General features: G+C 42.9%; 1 long non-coding RNA gene across 1 annotated transcript in view; it reads left to right on the top strand.

The window, feature by feature from the left end:
• Positions 1-1,680: 1,680 nt before the first annotated feature.
• The window catches only part of LOC121068202, a 35,670-nt gene continuing 21,331 nt past the window's right edge, over positions 1,681-16,019 (top strand). Inside the window, exons 1-3 of the long non-coding RNA XR_005818698.1 lie at positions 1,681-2,234; positions 4,494-4,780; positions 7,821-7,929. This is a non-coding gene — a long non-coding RNA (uncharacterized LOC121068202). The remainder of the gene's footprint in view (positions 2,235-4,493; positions 4,781-7,820; positions 7,930-16,019) is intronic.

Below are 16,019 nucleotides of genomic sequence, written 5' to 3'. Positions count from 1 at the left end.
GTTCCATCTAATTCAGTGGCTTTGGATCATGTTTTAGAAGCACATATTCACGACATATTTATATACGTATACACACACAGATGCCTATTTTCTCCATGTGCAGTTTGTCAGAACTGGGATTAATCTCTGAGGAAGATAAGGAAGGATTTTTTTTCCCCCTGGATTTAAGGAAAAACTGATGTTAATTTCTCAATTATGTTATTTCCTTTAAATCTCATTTCTCTCATGCTTCTCTTTTAATGTGTCGAGTTTCTCTTCATTTTGTACATGCTCTCCCTTTTCATTTTCTTCCTTTTTTTTTTGTTGTCTGTCTTGGCTGCCTTCTGCATGGCAAGGGTCTCTCAGACTCAATTCACCCAGCAACCAGCAATGTCCACAGCTTCCCTACCCCTTGTGAAGTTATGGATATTTATTTATGATGCACAGTGCTGGTTGAGTGTTAAACAACTCAAGTCTGAAAATCTTAATGAGTTGCCAACTTTCCCCACCCCTTGCCTTTGTGCATACAGCTTTTTGCCTTGAAGCAATTTTAATAAAGACTATGTAACAACATGGTGTTGGCATAGCATGAGCAACATTATTCCATCTGTTTCTAGGGAAAATGTAAAAACATGTGTTAGTATAACATTGAGGTTCCAATTTTCAACAGTTAAAAATCAGGCAACACTGAAGTTACAGGCTGCTTTTCAAAGCTATTTAGTGATTTTCCTTGCCTTTGTTTTTTGGGAAGCCAAGTTCAGACAAAAAGTCTCGTATTCAAAGAGCTTTAAGTACCCATCCTTGGAAACTAAGGCTCTGTTAGCTATTTTGGTTTGGGCGGCCAAAATCCTTGCTTTCTGTTGATAGTGTTGCAGAGCTGATATGTTAAAGAGTATTCAGTCTCTCACTGTAGAGATGAATGAGGGCTGTAAAATGATATTTGCAAACATTCATCTCAATTTTATGAGAATTAACCTTCCATTAGGCAGAGGGTTTGAGCATGCTGATTTTAGTATTTTGCCAAGCTTAGATAGATATAAAAAAAGGAGCTTTAAAGGGAATATTCTTTTTTTTTGTGTGTGTGTGTGTATGTCTGTGTTGTAATGATATACTGGGCATACTTTTTACTAAACATCACGTTTTAAACAGTGATGATGGAATATCCTGTCAGTTCAATAGTGTTGGTTTGTGCCAAAAATCTAATTTTGAGTTATATAGGTACAGTCAGGAAACAAAGTGATGTAGCATGTGGCTTCCTGGCATTTGTACCTAGTGAGAACAGCTTTTACTGTCAGTGCTGCAAACTCAAACCAATGTTCACAGGGAGGTACTCATCAGCACAGGGCAGCTTTACTGCACAAGGTGTAGAGTAAAAGTGATACTGTACAACTCAAGTGATTGAAGAGCAAACAGAGAGTGAACAGGGACCTGATGCTACAAACAAGGAAGAACTGGTTGGAGATATCAAAGTTGGAGGCAGCCTTGGCTGCAGTGAACATAGGATGGTGGAGTTCAGGATCTTAAAAGGTGGGAGAAGGGCAAAAAGTAGGACCACAATCCTGGATTTCAGGAGAGCAGATTTCAACCTCTTCAGGGATCTGCTTGGAAGATTCCCCTGGATTATAGCCCTGGATAGAAGAGGGATCCAGGAGAGCTGGCTCCTCAAGTCCATCCCAAAAAGCAGAAAATCAAGTGTAGGTGGCAGGAGGCCTGTATGGATGTGGAAGGAGTGCTGAGGTGAATTCAGACATACAAAGGAAGCAAGTGAGGTGGAAGCAGGGGAGGTCACCCAGGAGTACTGTAGAGATGATGTCTGAACTTGCAGAGATGAGGTTTCAGAAAGGCCTAATTGAACCTGGTGAGAGATGTGAAGGGCAACAAGAAAGGTTTCTGCAAGCATAGAAACAGCAAAGGGATGAGAAGGGAAAGCATGGGCCCACTGCTGAATGGGGCAGGGGAACTGGTGACAAATGACATGGAAAAGGCAACGGTACTTAATGCCTTCCCTCCTTAGTCTATACTAGTAAAATGACCCTCCAGGAGTCCCAAGCCTCTGAGGCCAGAGGGAAGATCTAGGCCGAGGAAGAAGGACGAAGGGAAAATCATGCTTCACCAACCTGATAGCCATCTACAAGGAGATGAACAGGAGGGTTGGACCAGGTGACCTCCAGAGGTCTCTTCCAACCAAACAATTCTGCAGCTCTGATCTTCTAGTTTCCTAATGATCATTTCACAGAGCAGACACCATACAACAGGTGAGTCACCACACATCATGGCTCTTAACTTTTAACTGTAAAGTAGAGAGTTCAGAACAAAAGTAGTCTGAGGGATTTTTTGTTGTTGTTATTGTTGTTTGTGTTTTTATAAAGCTTTTCAGAAAATACTTGTGAAGAACAAATGTGTATCAAAAAATGAAAGGTCAATTTGTGAATGATCCATTAACCAATCTTATACTAAATGTATTATCATTAATGCTTTAAGCAACTCTTCTACTGTTTACTTTGCATGACTGTGTACCAGCATGACTGTATACCAGCCTTTGGTTTGATTCTTCTGTCACCAGCAGGCATCAGTTGAATTCATGACTGAACACTTATAAAAGTATTTGAAGTTCTCCTTAAGAGTTAAATAGCTCAAGGCTTCTTGCAGGTTGATCTTTGAGGTGTTCATGTATTGAGTACCCCAAAAATGTCCCCGCAAAAAAACCCACACCTTTTTAATATATGTTACACAACAGTAGCAGAGAAATACATTTCTTTATTTAAAAAACAGCTGATATGTATGCTAGGTATGGATACCAGACTCTACTTTACATGATAACATTTGCTTGTGGTTATTCTACTTCATGCATGCAATAAATTCAATGTACATGGTACTGCTTACCCCAAATCTATAGGAAGCGTGTGGTTCAGAGGTGGTTTTGATGGTGCTGGTAGCAGCAAGATGTGTATGTTTTTTTTTGTCTATTTTATTTCTGTCTGGGCATTAGGAAAATTTACTTTGGATGCCATAGTAGGCTGTAGTAAGATGCAGGAAAACAATTTTACAATGGTTGCTGTGCTATCTGATGTGGTCGATTGCAAATAAATCCAAACACATGCTGAGAAGCAGCCTCTGTTCCTCCTCACCCTTTTGCATATATGGCTCCAGTTGTGCTCCCCAACACGGAGTGCATGAGCCTCGCTCACCCCCTGTGAGCAGTCCAGCATCCCCAGCAGCTGTGGATTGGCCTTGAGACCAGCAGAGATCCTGCTCGCCAGCCCTTGGCAGTGGTTCCCTGCGAGGGGGACCTGGGGGGACCATTCACATCCCCTGACCGCCAGAGCTTACTGCTCACAAATTCATGCATTTTTTTCATGAGGTGAGACTCATCAGAGTCATCAAGCTGTGACCTCGTAAAAGTGGCTTTTGTAGAGCGATAGAAACCACAAGATTCCATTACAAGCCATTTTGTTTTCAGTGACTAATGGAAGGTCAGCAGTAATCAGACGAAAGGAAATTCTTAACTCTTTCTCAGATTCCCTTTTTCCTCTTTAGTAAAAGCAAAGCTCACCAATAAATGAAATTCAGTTCAGATGGGTATTCTTTGTACACAATGCTCCAGTGCCTGGTTACTTGACAGAAGATTGCCAAATGTCTGTCCAATTTTCTTTTCTTTTTTTTTTTTTTCTTCCTGCAAAAACTGTTTGCTGCTTGTAAAATATATTTCAGCTACTTCAAAGTTCTTAAAACAACTTTTTTTCATTCACATTTGTGATTTTATGGATCATAAAGGTTAACATGGTAAGGAGCAAAGCATCAAGGTTGTGGACCAGATTCCTGGAGCAGATGAGCAGACCTTCAAGGCCAGACAACAGAGCAAGCCGATGAAGTCAGTGTAGCCTGGCTCTTCAGTCAAAATTGCAGCATTGGGACTCAGGAGGTCTCACTTGTTAATTTAATTGCACATAACTAGCAAAATGAAGAGGGTAAAAGGGCAAACAGACACAGAAACACATCTGCAAGCTTACAAGAAAGTTGAGCTGCATGTGCTGTTGGACCTGTTAATGTAAGTGATTCAACATAGACTGACTTTCAGACCTATGCAGCGATCTTGTAAAATTAATGTGTACGGTATGCTGAAAAATGTAGACACATGGGACTCATGAGTAAGGGCTGGGAACCAAGCTTACGGCTGACAGAAGGGGTAGTGCATGAACTGGGAGGCAGGCTATGGAGCAGCATATATGCTTTAATCGTAGAATTATTTTTAATGTCTGTTATGGGTCGTTTTGACCTGGGATGAGGTAGTAGATTAAATATATATGCAAGACTCTGTGGTGTAATGGGTTCAGCATTGTGCTTAATATTGAGGGAGGACTATTGCTGGGGCCAGAGACCTACCCAGCCAACGCTTCACTAAGTGACCTGGAAGTCAGCATGAATGTATGCAATATAATGCAAGCAATTACGTGTCATATTTTTCTGCCTCTCTTCCTATATTGCTTCCTCCATATTGTTATATCTATTTTCAGCTCAATGCAGGCCTGAGGGATAGTAGCAGATGACTCATGAACTGGACACCAGTGGCAACACATTTACCCCGTGTCCATTGGCTGAGTGCTACTGACTGAGATCACTGGCTCTACCCCAGTTTGCAGCAGCAAAGTGTCTGGTCTTGCTTGGAACTACTTGAGAAATGGCACTTACTGTTCTAATCCACATTCTCACCTTATGAAATCTCTGAGTGTGTGCCAAAGTATCTCATGGCTTACCTCCCCCACAAGGGTGGACAGATTTAGGGAAGCTCTAAACAGCACAGGTAAGTGGAGTGATTTTTTTATTTTTTATTTTTTGAGTTCCTTATTTGTCTTTGTAAAGAAAACTTCTAAAAATGGCTTATAATTGCAGGTGAGGAGATGACACTTAGCAACAAATGAGCATCTGTGCAATTCCTCCCAGCCACAGTCCAGGGGAGTTCAGGAAGCTGTGTATAACCACAGGGACGTTTTTTTCCCAGCTTAAGTAGCTGGTGCCATTATAGGACTTATTTTCTGAAATTTGGCCCAAAGTGGTTCTAAAATCTATCCCCATGGCAGGGACAAAGAGAAGAGAGTCGTTTAATACAGACCCCTCAATAGAGAACCTTACAGGCAGTGAACTAGGAGAACCTCATCATGTAGGGTGAGACATGGACTTCCCATTGGAGACCTGGTATTGTGCCTGGCCTCTGGGTCATAAGGAGGTGTCTTCACCAGGCAACGTTGTCCCAGGCCTGAGAATCAGCTTCCCCTTCCAAGCCTGGTGATGCAGCCAGCTGGGGTCACCAATCAGGCGAGGTCTTGCAGGTACTGGGGGAAAACTGTGTTTCTTGTAGCAGTGCTTTTTATGGATTCCTACTTAGGACTGTATAACAGCAAAGGCTGTGCCATCTCCAAGGACACACAATATGAAACTCAGGGGCTTCTTCTCAGGTGGCTGCATCTTTAAATGAGCGAAACTAAATAAAAAGAGCATTATCAGAAGGCCTGAGTCTTTTGGAGTTACCGGTCAGTCTTGTTGCTCAGTATCTATGTACCTATCACTTTCTGTATTTGATGAAACTAAAGCAAAGATGATTAAAACCAAGGAAATGAGCCAAAGTGACCCCTTGCTGGATAAATTGAACATAGTGACAGGTTAGAGGCAACAGCAGGCTATCCTGACTAGAGTAATATACAGTTGATGGATCTGATGTAATACACAAATGCTTCTTTCTTATGGATTTTACTGGAGTTCAGACATTTCCTGCCCCTGACAAGCAATGAGAAGAGATTTTTCAGGTTTCTTCTTATAAAATTTTTCATAATGGCATCTTCTGTATGGTCTTCAGTAGCAGCAAGATAGGTATCTCTTAGAAGCCCTAGAGACAAGCATAAGAACATTTTGATAAAATGATGACTAACTCCGTTCCCTTCTCCGTATGCTGTTTTTGATCCTCTTAATGACCCTCATTTAACAACTTCCTTTCTGCAGTACCAGGGGATCACTGACGGGGCATTCCTTAGTAGTTTGGGTCTAGCGGCTATTTGGCTAAAGATGAATGGAGTTATGCTTTCGTTGGCTTGCTTCTTTTGTTTTGCTTTCCACTGCCTGGGAACTTTGTGAAAGAAAATCATCAAAGTAAATAGTCTGTCCAATACTGCAGTGATGAGTCCTGAGGAGAAAAGTAGGCTGTATCATTTTTAGTACAGAACAAAACCCCTTAATCTGGGGACACCCAAAGATATGCCAGGCTGTGCTAGAGGTAGAATTCATCCATTCAAATCCAAGAGTAAAAAGGGGCTTTACATTTCTGTGAAACAGAGCTTAGATACTGCAGTCAGCTTTCTGCCTGGCTTTAGGAGTAACTGCTCACAAAGTCAGTGAAATGTATTGTGCAGTGAACCCTATATTCAAGTATGTATTCAAAATCCTAGCACAAATATTGAGTATTTGAAGACCTAAAGTAATTGACATCCTGTGACAGAGAATGTGATTTGGATCTTTTTCTGGGACATCGATTTACAGGCTTCAGCTTTGAACATCAATAAAAGTGACCTTAAAATGGTCTCACAATGATGGAAGAATATTTGTTGGAATAAAGTGTATATATAACATGCATAGCAGCTGAATGGAAGATAATCAGATGAAAATATTGATGTGGAGATCAAATAAAAATCTAGCATCTTGCATAATCATCTTATACAAATGAAACACAATAACCCAGAGATTACTTTAAACAATTATTTCCTAAAATCCTACCTTGCCTTGACCTTTTCAAACTCACCATTAAAGTAAAAATGTGGAAAGGAAACTCATTAGGATTCTGAATATTAGTTTTTACTGTGGCCTTACAGCTCATGCAGGAAAATTGTAAGAGACTCTAAGGAATACTTAATAAAATACATCAGAAGTCCAGAGTGAATATAGCTGTGAGATATAGTATTGCACGAGCTGCTTTTAGATTGGCACTAATCAGTTGCTACCTGCCAAGATGGTTGATAGGCATTTGCTTAAGATCCTGAGGGCTCATCACTTCTTACTGATGTGAAAGCAAAGCCCATGGTCCCTGCTATTAAACTGATGAAGCAGCTCCCTGAGTCCATTATGGCTTTGCTTTACAGCTCTGGCATTTCAGAAGGTCTACCTGAATAATTCTTCCACCACAGTGCAAACCCTGGGGACCAAATGTTTCTAACCTCTGGCTTGGTACCTTGCTTGTCTGGGGTGAAGAGGCAAGGCTGGTGAGCTGATGTGTGTCACCATGCTTGGGGCCATTTTCCTAGACATAAGCACCACGCATAGGTGAACCAAAGTTGTCCTAAGATATTCAAGAAGTAAAACCATTGAAGACTGCAGGTGTGCTCTGTCCGTCTGTGGCTTGGCAGAACATAAAACTCACCACCACCTGAGGTTGACACAGTATAGGTGCTCTTGGAAGAACAGGCGCATATGAGATCATTTTGGCTTTCCCTTCAAACACCTGTCATACACGATGCACAGCAAACTGGACAGATCTTTTTTGTTCTTGTGAAGTGCAAAAGGAGAACAGACATAGAGATGTACGTGAGAAAGATATTTTTCATTCTAGATGAGCAAGTGATAGACAGGAAAGAACTATAAAGTTATTGTTTGTGAAGTTTGTGTGCTGTGTATTTAAGTGGATACTGGATATGATAAATTTATGCTCTCCTCCTCTTTTTAAAAATGTGAATGACATACTTCAGCTGCAGAAATTTCAGCAATGGTTGGGTATGGGGTATTAGCAGCATACCTCTGCACTGAATCCCACTACTTCTGTTACATCAGACAAATTGAGAGTTTATTTTCTCTTTTTGCAGAGAAAGACCATGGTTTGCTCTCCTGCTTTTGCTTAACTGGCCAACAGGTGAATCCTGAATGAACAGGTCAGCTCAGGAATAAGAAGGATCTAAAGAGATCAAAATAACAGTAAGTACCAACATTCACAAAAATTCTTTTTCTTACTATGTGAAAGCAGCATCTGCACATTCTCAGTGCTGCTGGTTACTGAAAGCCCCATTTTGTAACCTGGGCTTCAGGCTGTGCCCCTCCAGCCACAAACAGGTACATCTTTGGGAGTTAATGCAAATTTGCAATTGCTTATGGGAACAACGTAGGTTTTTTTCCCTGCTCTTCACTTTATGTGGTGTGTGAAATTTGGCCCTAAGAGTTACAGTAGAGTGCGATTGGTTTAGCAATATATGGGGATGTGAACCCTGATGTAAGTCATTTAAACAGGTGCCATGTCATATTAATTGCAAACAAAGGGCTTGCTGCACCACCTATCTGGTTGCATTAGTCAAAGTTAATGAATTATTTATTTATTAAGAGATGTCCTCCGGCATCTTCACATTCTGCTGGAAACTTTTCAGATGGCAGTTCAGGCCCTGCAGCTCAGCAGAAGCATACAGTTAGCTATGAAGTGTGCCATCAGCATCATCAGTGGCAGCAGGAAGCACAGGGGAAGGGTAATGGAACAAATATCCTGTACTTTATTTTTCCAACCCTTATAATAATTGCCCTCTGTGTTGGCATGTGTTGCTCTGATTTCTGTGCCCTTCCCCTTGTATCTCCCCAGCAGCAGCTGAGACTTTGCTTCCCTCCAGTCAACATAAGTGGTTTTATTTCCTTTGAGTCTTACCCATGGTCACCTGTATACAATATTTATTATTCCTTTGATTTGCTGTGTGCTGCTTTTGCATTTCTGCTAAGTTAACTTATTCATGATCTTAACATTAAGCAAGTGCTTAAATCTTGAGCTTTAGACTATGTCCAGCGGAAGTGAAGAGGGATAGATTGCAGATTATTCTTTAACACCTATCCTCATCCTTTCCAGGGTTTATTTGCCACTATTCTCAAAACCGGCATATCTGTCCCATTACGTGTCTCTTTATAAAGCCTCTGCTCTTTGTTGTTTACATTTACTGTCTTCAGCATTTAGCAGGTTCCTTGACACCTCCTGCTGTCTTCAGTCCTGTGCTGCCTCCTGTGTCCCCAGGACCACAGGCAGAGCTCTCCTCTCCTGAAGGGCCTCTCCACCCTTGCTGCTGAGGTGAAGCATGGTTGAGGCCTCACCTCGAGTACTGTGTAGAGTTATGGTGCCACAATATAAGAAGGACATAAAACTATTAGCATCCAAAAGAGGGCTATGAAGACGGTGAAGGGTCTGGAGGGCAAGAAGTATGAGGAGTGGATGAAGTCACTTGGATTGTTTAGCCCAGAGAAGAGACTGAGGGGAGGCCTCATGGTGGCCTGCAGCTTCCTCATGAGCAGAGCCTGGGCTCCCAGCATCTCTGCTGCGTTGCCCCACACTCTTGACAGAATGAGGAACACCAAAGCCAGGCCTTCTCACCACAGCACAAAGGTTTGCATCTCATTTACTCACAAAATTGTCCAAAATCACACAACGTGCTTATCTTCTGTTGAAGCCCTTGGAAGTAGCCCGTCAGCCACAGAAGTTGAAACAAATTAATTGTAGAGCTTGTTTTTTCTTCTTTGTGTGTCCCAACTTCAGAAGTGAGAAGGATTGTTATGTCTGTCACATAGCAGTGTTCTGGGACTTCATTCACTAATGCTTTTAATGCAGATTTGATCTTCAAGTGAGAAGTCCAGTAGAAGGACAAATCACTGCAATTAGTAAAGCAAAATCGTATCTCATTTTAATCTTCAGTTCTTTCATCTAAGTGATTATAACAGCCAAGTCACTTGTCTCTACCAGGATTTAGCCTCAGAGGAAAAGGTTGCAGCCTGATGAGCTATGCCATGACTGCTTACCACTTGGTTTCTTCACAGATGTTGGATGTGGCAGCATCTTGCTGTCATGATTGCTGCACAGACCGGCTAGGAAGTTAAATGTTTCATTATGATAATTTCGATACTTGCACTGATTTCCCATGGACTCATAATTGAAGACATCACAAAAGAAAACAAACCTCCCCCAAACAATTGTGTGTGTCTAAATCACCTACATATGTTTCTTGTTCCTTGCTATGCATGGGTTTCTTTTTAATATAGCTCTTGGCATGACAGAAACCATGCTGGTGACATTCTTGGTATTGTTGGCCTGGAATGTTTTTAATAACACCAAGTTTGTTTGTACAGAGCGTGAATTAGTTGTCAGTTCTTGAGAAGTCAAAATTTAATTGCTGATCAAAAGTTTAAAATATGATTTGTATTAGCGACAGTTTTCCATATAAATTCTTTCTTATGACCATTAGGCAAGAAGCCAAAAGCTGACAGCGTGGCAGCTCTGCTCAGCAGTCACAGTTTGGAGCACAGCTCCAGGCTTCTATTCCTGACTGAATTTCTCATGTTTTTCAGAATTTTTGATTTTTTTCCTTTTGGCAGGAAAAATTGAAAATAAGTTTAGGCCAACCTGAAATAAATCTTTCCCCCATTCTACTTTTCCAGGACAGCTGTCAAGCTGACAGATCAGTTACTGCACAGCTCTCTCTATTATGCTCCATATAAACCCCCCAGTTCCTACCAAACTGTTCTCCATCACCCTGCCTTCTTTCATAGCCATTACAAAATGGGCATGAAAGCAAAGTACTTCTTGCAGATACCTCTACACAAAGTGGACTTTTACCTGTGAAACTATAGAATTAGCAAGAGTAAACCAAACTAGAAATTCTTACTGAGTTCAGTTCCAAATATATTGTTTTAACAGGTGACTCTAACCTTCCTGTTGGAGTTGAGATTATCAGCCCATGAGTATTGTTCCTTCTTTCTTCTGACTTGCACGTGCCTCTTTGGATGATGTAGTGTGCAAACCCATTGTTCACACTCCACTGAAGTGCTGTTAATCTAATAGTTAGGACATTGCTAGTTCAGAGGTAGGGGAGGAGAAAGAGATTTACTGTGGGAAGAAGCACCAGGAGCCCACTGGTGAAGGGGAGCTGAGGACAGTGGTGCATCAGCACCCCAGGGTCAGAACTTTCCTTCTGCAGCTGTGTGTGTTTGTGAATAAATATGTTAATCTGGTATTAATGATGCCAAAACCTCCTTGTCCTAGTGGCTGGCAAAGGAGACTGACCTATTACTCCTGTAAGCTCCCATCTGTGTGCTGAACTCCTCCACAGATCCCCAGAAGTATCTGTTTTAAGGCATGTGCCAGGGCTGGTTTACCCTTCATGGCCAACAGTCTCTTTCCAGAGCAAATTCCTTTCTCCTTTTCCCAGCTGCATATTTCTCTGAGCTCATTACTTTACCTACACTGTTGTCTGGAATTTGCCTTCAAGATAATCCTGTCAGTTAATGTTTGCACCACATTTGAAAAGCCTGAAGTACCACAATTCATTATGATTTCTTTTGTTTTCTTCCCTATACCCTTTCCAAGTCCAGATCGCAGGCACACAAATACCCCTCTGTATTCTGTTGTCTTGCATTGCAACAATTGATCCCTGTCCTCAGTCCCTGTCTGTTTAACTCCTGTACTGCTGGATGTACAGTGTGGAACTGGTCAGTTACAACCAGTGTCACGACTACAGTATGAAGTAATTAACAGCGTTTATGTGTGCTTGTAAGAGCTGGTGTATGCCTAGTGCATTTCTGCACTGTGTGTTGGTAGAATCAAGACGTTATCCTTGCTTCCTAGGGTGTCTTTTCTTTCCTTCTCTCTGCCTGTTGGCCGCAGACCTCTCAAGATCTTCTCTGTTTTTTTCACCGGAGTATCAGAGGAAGTGGGAACTTGCTGAATGCAGATGAAGTCTGGGGAGATGGATTTGTGCTAGAAGCTCCTATTGAATGTGTGCGAACTATTAGAGGAGGGTTTTGGCTGTGTGGTTTCTTTTTCTTCCCCCCCTCCCAAATACTCACATTTAGGGGAAATTTCTGTGGGAATTTTTAGTCTTTAAATACAAAGGCCATCACAGTAACACATATCAGGTCTGTGCTCTAGAGCATGTGGTTCAGGGTTGCTCATGCAAGGATGTTGTGGGCAAAATTTCAAACAACAGCTTCTGCTTTGGAAACAGACCAACAGTTTTGCTCAAAATATTCACAAGTCTTTAGGCTGGACAGAGTCATCGAGGTCGATTCAGAAAAAGTGGTTACAGCTTGGCAAAAGGAATACAATGAAAGGAGGGCAGAGAGCAGGAGTGCTGAGTACCAGGGTCCATGATATGAAAGAAACTGGTTACAACAGTGCTTATTCTGGAGTGCACATAAAAATACAGCTAGGGCAGAAAGGCAAAGAAAGAAAAAAAATATCTCCAAACAACCTGTTCTGTGGCAGTCTTGTTTCCTGAGGGACAGACCTCTTTCTGACTCCGATGAGTTCAAGTAAACTGCTCTTGTGGTATCAGAGGTGGTATTTTTAGTGGGCACAAATGAGCCTGGTTGAAGTGGAAATAGCAGCTGCCCAAATTTTCTTTTCTGAATTCATTGCAGCTGGCTTTGGTGACACTCCACGTTAAATGGGAAGAGCCAGTGGAGCATGGCATGGCATTACTTGTTTTCCTCATCTCTTAATTTTCCGGGCTGATAAACTTGGTAGAGGAAATGCACACACACAATTAATATTAAAGTTTGCGGTTGGAACAACATAGCTACAGAATTTCCCTGCAACCATGAGGGCTCAGTTCACCCAGAAAATCCCAAGGCAGCCTCCGCATTGGTCTTTGCATCAGTGCAGGCCCTCAGTGGGGAACACTTCCCTCTGGCTCTTGTGTGTCCTGGGCTCATCCACCTCCAAAACTGTGGTCAAAACACATGTTCACCAGCATGGCACTCAGCTGTCGGGGCCCCAACCAACACCTGTAAGTCTTGTGTGTGTACACCTTGAGGTATTCTTGTGGCCAACAGCCTGCTCATGCTCTGCCTTCACTTTTCTTCCACACTGAACCTTTCTTTTGTCTGACCGTCACATCTTCTCTCCAAGCCATCAGAAGTCTGCACCTAACTTTCCCCTCCTCATTCCTCTCTTTGCCCAGATGCTGCTTCCACTCACTTTGTTCCCCCACAGAGAAAAGCAACCCAGGAAACCAGGCTGGTAAAGCTGTGAGAACTGCTACCAGAGTTGTCATCCAGGCTATGAACTCACTAGGTTTCAGAGAATAAAGGATGATTTAAAATGGGATGTTTGGATAGGTCAAGACTTGCATAATGGATGTCTTTGACTTTATTTCAGGTAGTTTACTCTGCTCTCAGGTTCTACTTTTCCATTCCCCAGCGCTCCTACCTCTGACTTTATTCTCAGACTTTCCTGTCTCGTCCGTGCTGTTTGCTTGCTGAGGTGCTTTGGTTGGGGAGAGGACCTGTTTTTACTAGCACCCACTGGACAAGTTGTTTTATTCCAGGAGATTTGCCAGCTGCAGCTGAAATCTCCTGAGCAAAAGAAAAACCTGTCAAAATCAATAAGCACAGCTGCCTTAGCCTGTCCCCAGACTCTCCTGCACGCACTGCACTTCAGCAAAATTTCTTGTCAGAGCAGAGATTCAGCCTCCCTGTGTTCCCATCCTGTGCAGGCCCTGTCCTGTGCTCAGCGCACAAGCCCAGGCCCTCCTGAGCGAGGTCCTTGTGCCCTGTTCAGCCTGCTCACACCTGCGGGACTGCAGCAACTCAGAGGTTCCAACTTCTGCTTTAACTTTGAGCTGATTGCTGGTGGAGGACAAAAGCTCACCACAGGTCTTCTGTTTGGCTCGGCGACCTTTCTTCCTCCTAATTGCAGTCTTGAACCCAAAGCAGCTCCAGCAGACAGGAGAGTGTAGAAGCTGCAAGAAAACGCAGCGTGCACCCCGAAAGAAAAGGAAAAACAGATCAGACTGTTCTTAAAATTAAAAGACTGACCAAAACATCTCGATGAGGCATGAAGACACCAATGAGTCACACCCCAGGATGGGCTAAAGAGTAATACAAAAAGGCTTCTTGTTTCAGTCCCCAGCTGGGGCCAGAAAGTTGACTCTTTGCTACCAGCTGGTCTATTTTCCCTCTTCAGCGGGTTACTAGCTGCCATTTAGGATGAAATGATTCCTTTTGAGAAATGATTCCTTTTGGAGAAAGAGGTGTGAAAAGAAACGGAGGACCCCACTCCCCATATTCATCAAACCAACAAGAATAGCATTCAGCAGATTCTGATATCATGAAACCAGCTAGCCTTTGCTACAGACTTTGGCTGATTATTTTGAAAATGAAACAAGCAGCACCCTTGAGTTTTTTTCTTCCATTTCCACTACGCATTAGCAAATAAACTGTTCTACTATGAAAAACAGCTAGCTTTTCACAGCTGACTTTCTGTCTTTTGCAAACAGGTTTTTGCAACACCCTTTTGAGAAGACAGTCTTATGTTATTTATGATAAGTAGTTTACCAGGACAACTCTAGTTTAAATCAAATTCTAGCAAAAATGTCCAGCTTCTGTGACCTGAATTCAGTGCTGCCATGGGTGGATATGCTTTAGCCAAGGCAGAGGATTGGGACTTAGGAGCAAAATGTGCCAAAAGATGAGGACAGGGCAGAGTTCTGGCATCCACCGTTGTGGTTTTCTTCATTGCAAGGGGTGCCAGGATGTACTCATTTATTCCTAATGCAATTGTGACTGCGCTTGTGTTTCTGCGTGTTTGCATGTAATAAAGCTAGGGAAAATTCTTTTGTTTCTGAATTAAGCCCCAAATTAACATCCAGGACATATCTGGAAAGTCTACTTATGAGTGTTTCCAGGAATGCTGTAGCCAAAACTGCTGATCCTTCCCATGCTGCTCATGACCCTGAAGATGGGACCTTGTATCTTCTATCTCTGAAAGATCTGGGCCTTCAGAGGGCAGTGACTGAGCCTTGCGAGGCAGCTGAGAGGACCACAGCTGAGCAGCAGGAGCTGTATAGGTACTGCTGGGACAAGGCAAGGTAGGGCGAGGGTCCTGAAGCTGCCCCAAAGCTGACTAGGGACCGTGAACCCCATGGGAGCGCCCACCGCAGCCTTTATCTTGGGAACCAGAGGGGAACAAGGAGGAACACAAGGGCACGAGACCTGGAGAATGAGGGCCTACTTGCTTTCTGGGTATCTGAAAAACTCTCTGAGGTGCTGACAGCAAAGCAAAACATGTCTCCTCTGTTCTGCTATCGAGCAGAAGTAGGCAGCGCCTACAGGTACGCAGCAGAGGTAGGACGAGCACAAGTACATGTAGTCACGTCATGGGCAGAGTTAAAGCTGTCGGGGTGAGCACTTCTGTCAAGCAGCCTTGGGGCAAGATGTGCAGCAGCAGCAATGCCTCTGCTGGAGCTGCGGCTTCTGTCAGCGAGCACACAGGCGCTTTGCTGTGAGCTCTCTTGCAAGCGTGCAAGTGGTTCCAGACCCACAAAGCTTTTGTGGTAGGCCGTAGCCTATTTGTCACTTTCGTTAATATGCTCCGCAATGAGTTCAGCGCACCTGCAAGATAAATTAGATGTCTCCTTCCATCACCCAGCGTTACGGGAAGCTGTTTTGCTGATACAATGCAGGGAATGGAAACTTGGCTGGCTGTGGGTCCGACGGCCCAGACTAGAGTCAGGTCAGCAGCGCTGCGACTGGCATGTTATTGTATGGTATTAGGGGAGATGAATGATGGCTATGTTTGGGCAAATCGTTTCCATAGTTCGAGAGAGAAAAGCAGCTCAATGTTGATCCAGATTTAGTAATTCCAAAGTTCTCTGTGGGTTCAGCTGGAAGGCACGTTGATGTGCATTGGATTTTGGTGAGCATCTGCTTGAAAAAGCAGTGTTTTATGATCATCCTGACCCTCTGGGCTCACCTAATAAAGCAGCTCATAAGTAATTTGTAAGTTTTGGGGAGGTTTCAGTCACTCTTTTCTAGCTCATATATATTTTTTAAAATTACAGTATAATTACATGCACACCAGTGGTCCGAGAGACTTCTTGAATGCCATTAGGAGAAGCATCATACCCAAACGTTGCCAGTGTTAGCTGAAACTTCAGGAGCCTGAGTCAAACTAAGAGACACAATTTTTCCTTCCTTCCTCCTTCTATTTTTCACCCTTTTCCTCATAACTACATCTAAAAATACTGTGCCCTGCTTGCCTCATTTGC

Source organism: Cygnus olor, chromosome 3, assembly GCF_009769625.2.
Source record: "Cygnus olor isolate bCygOlo1 chromosome 3, bCygOlo1.pri.v2, whole genome shotgun sequence".
Classification (NCBI taxonomy): Eukaryota; Metazoa; Chordata; class Aves; order Anseriformes; family Anatidae; genus Cygnus; species Cygnus olor.
The sequence above is the reverse complement of the archived record's forward strand: the minus strand, read 5'-3'. Positions and strand labels throughout refer to the sequence as shown.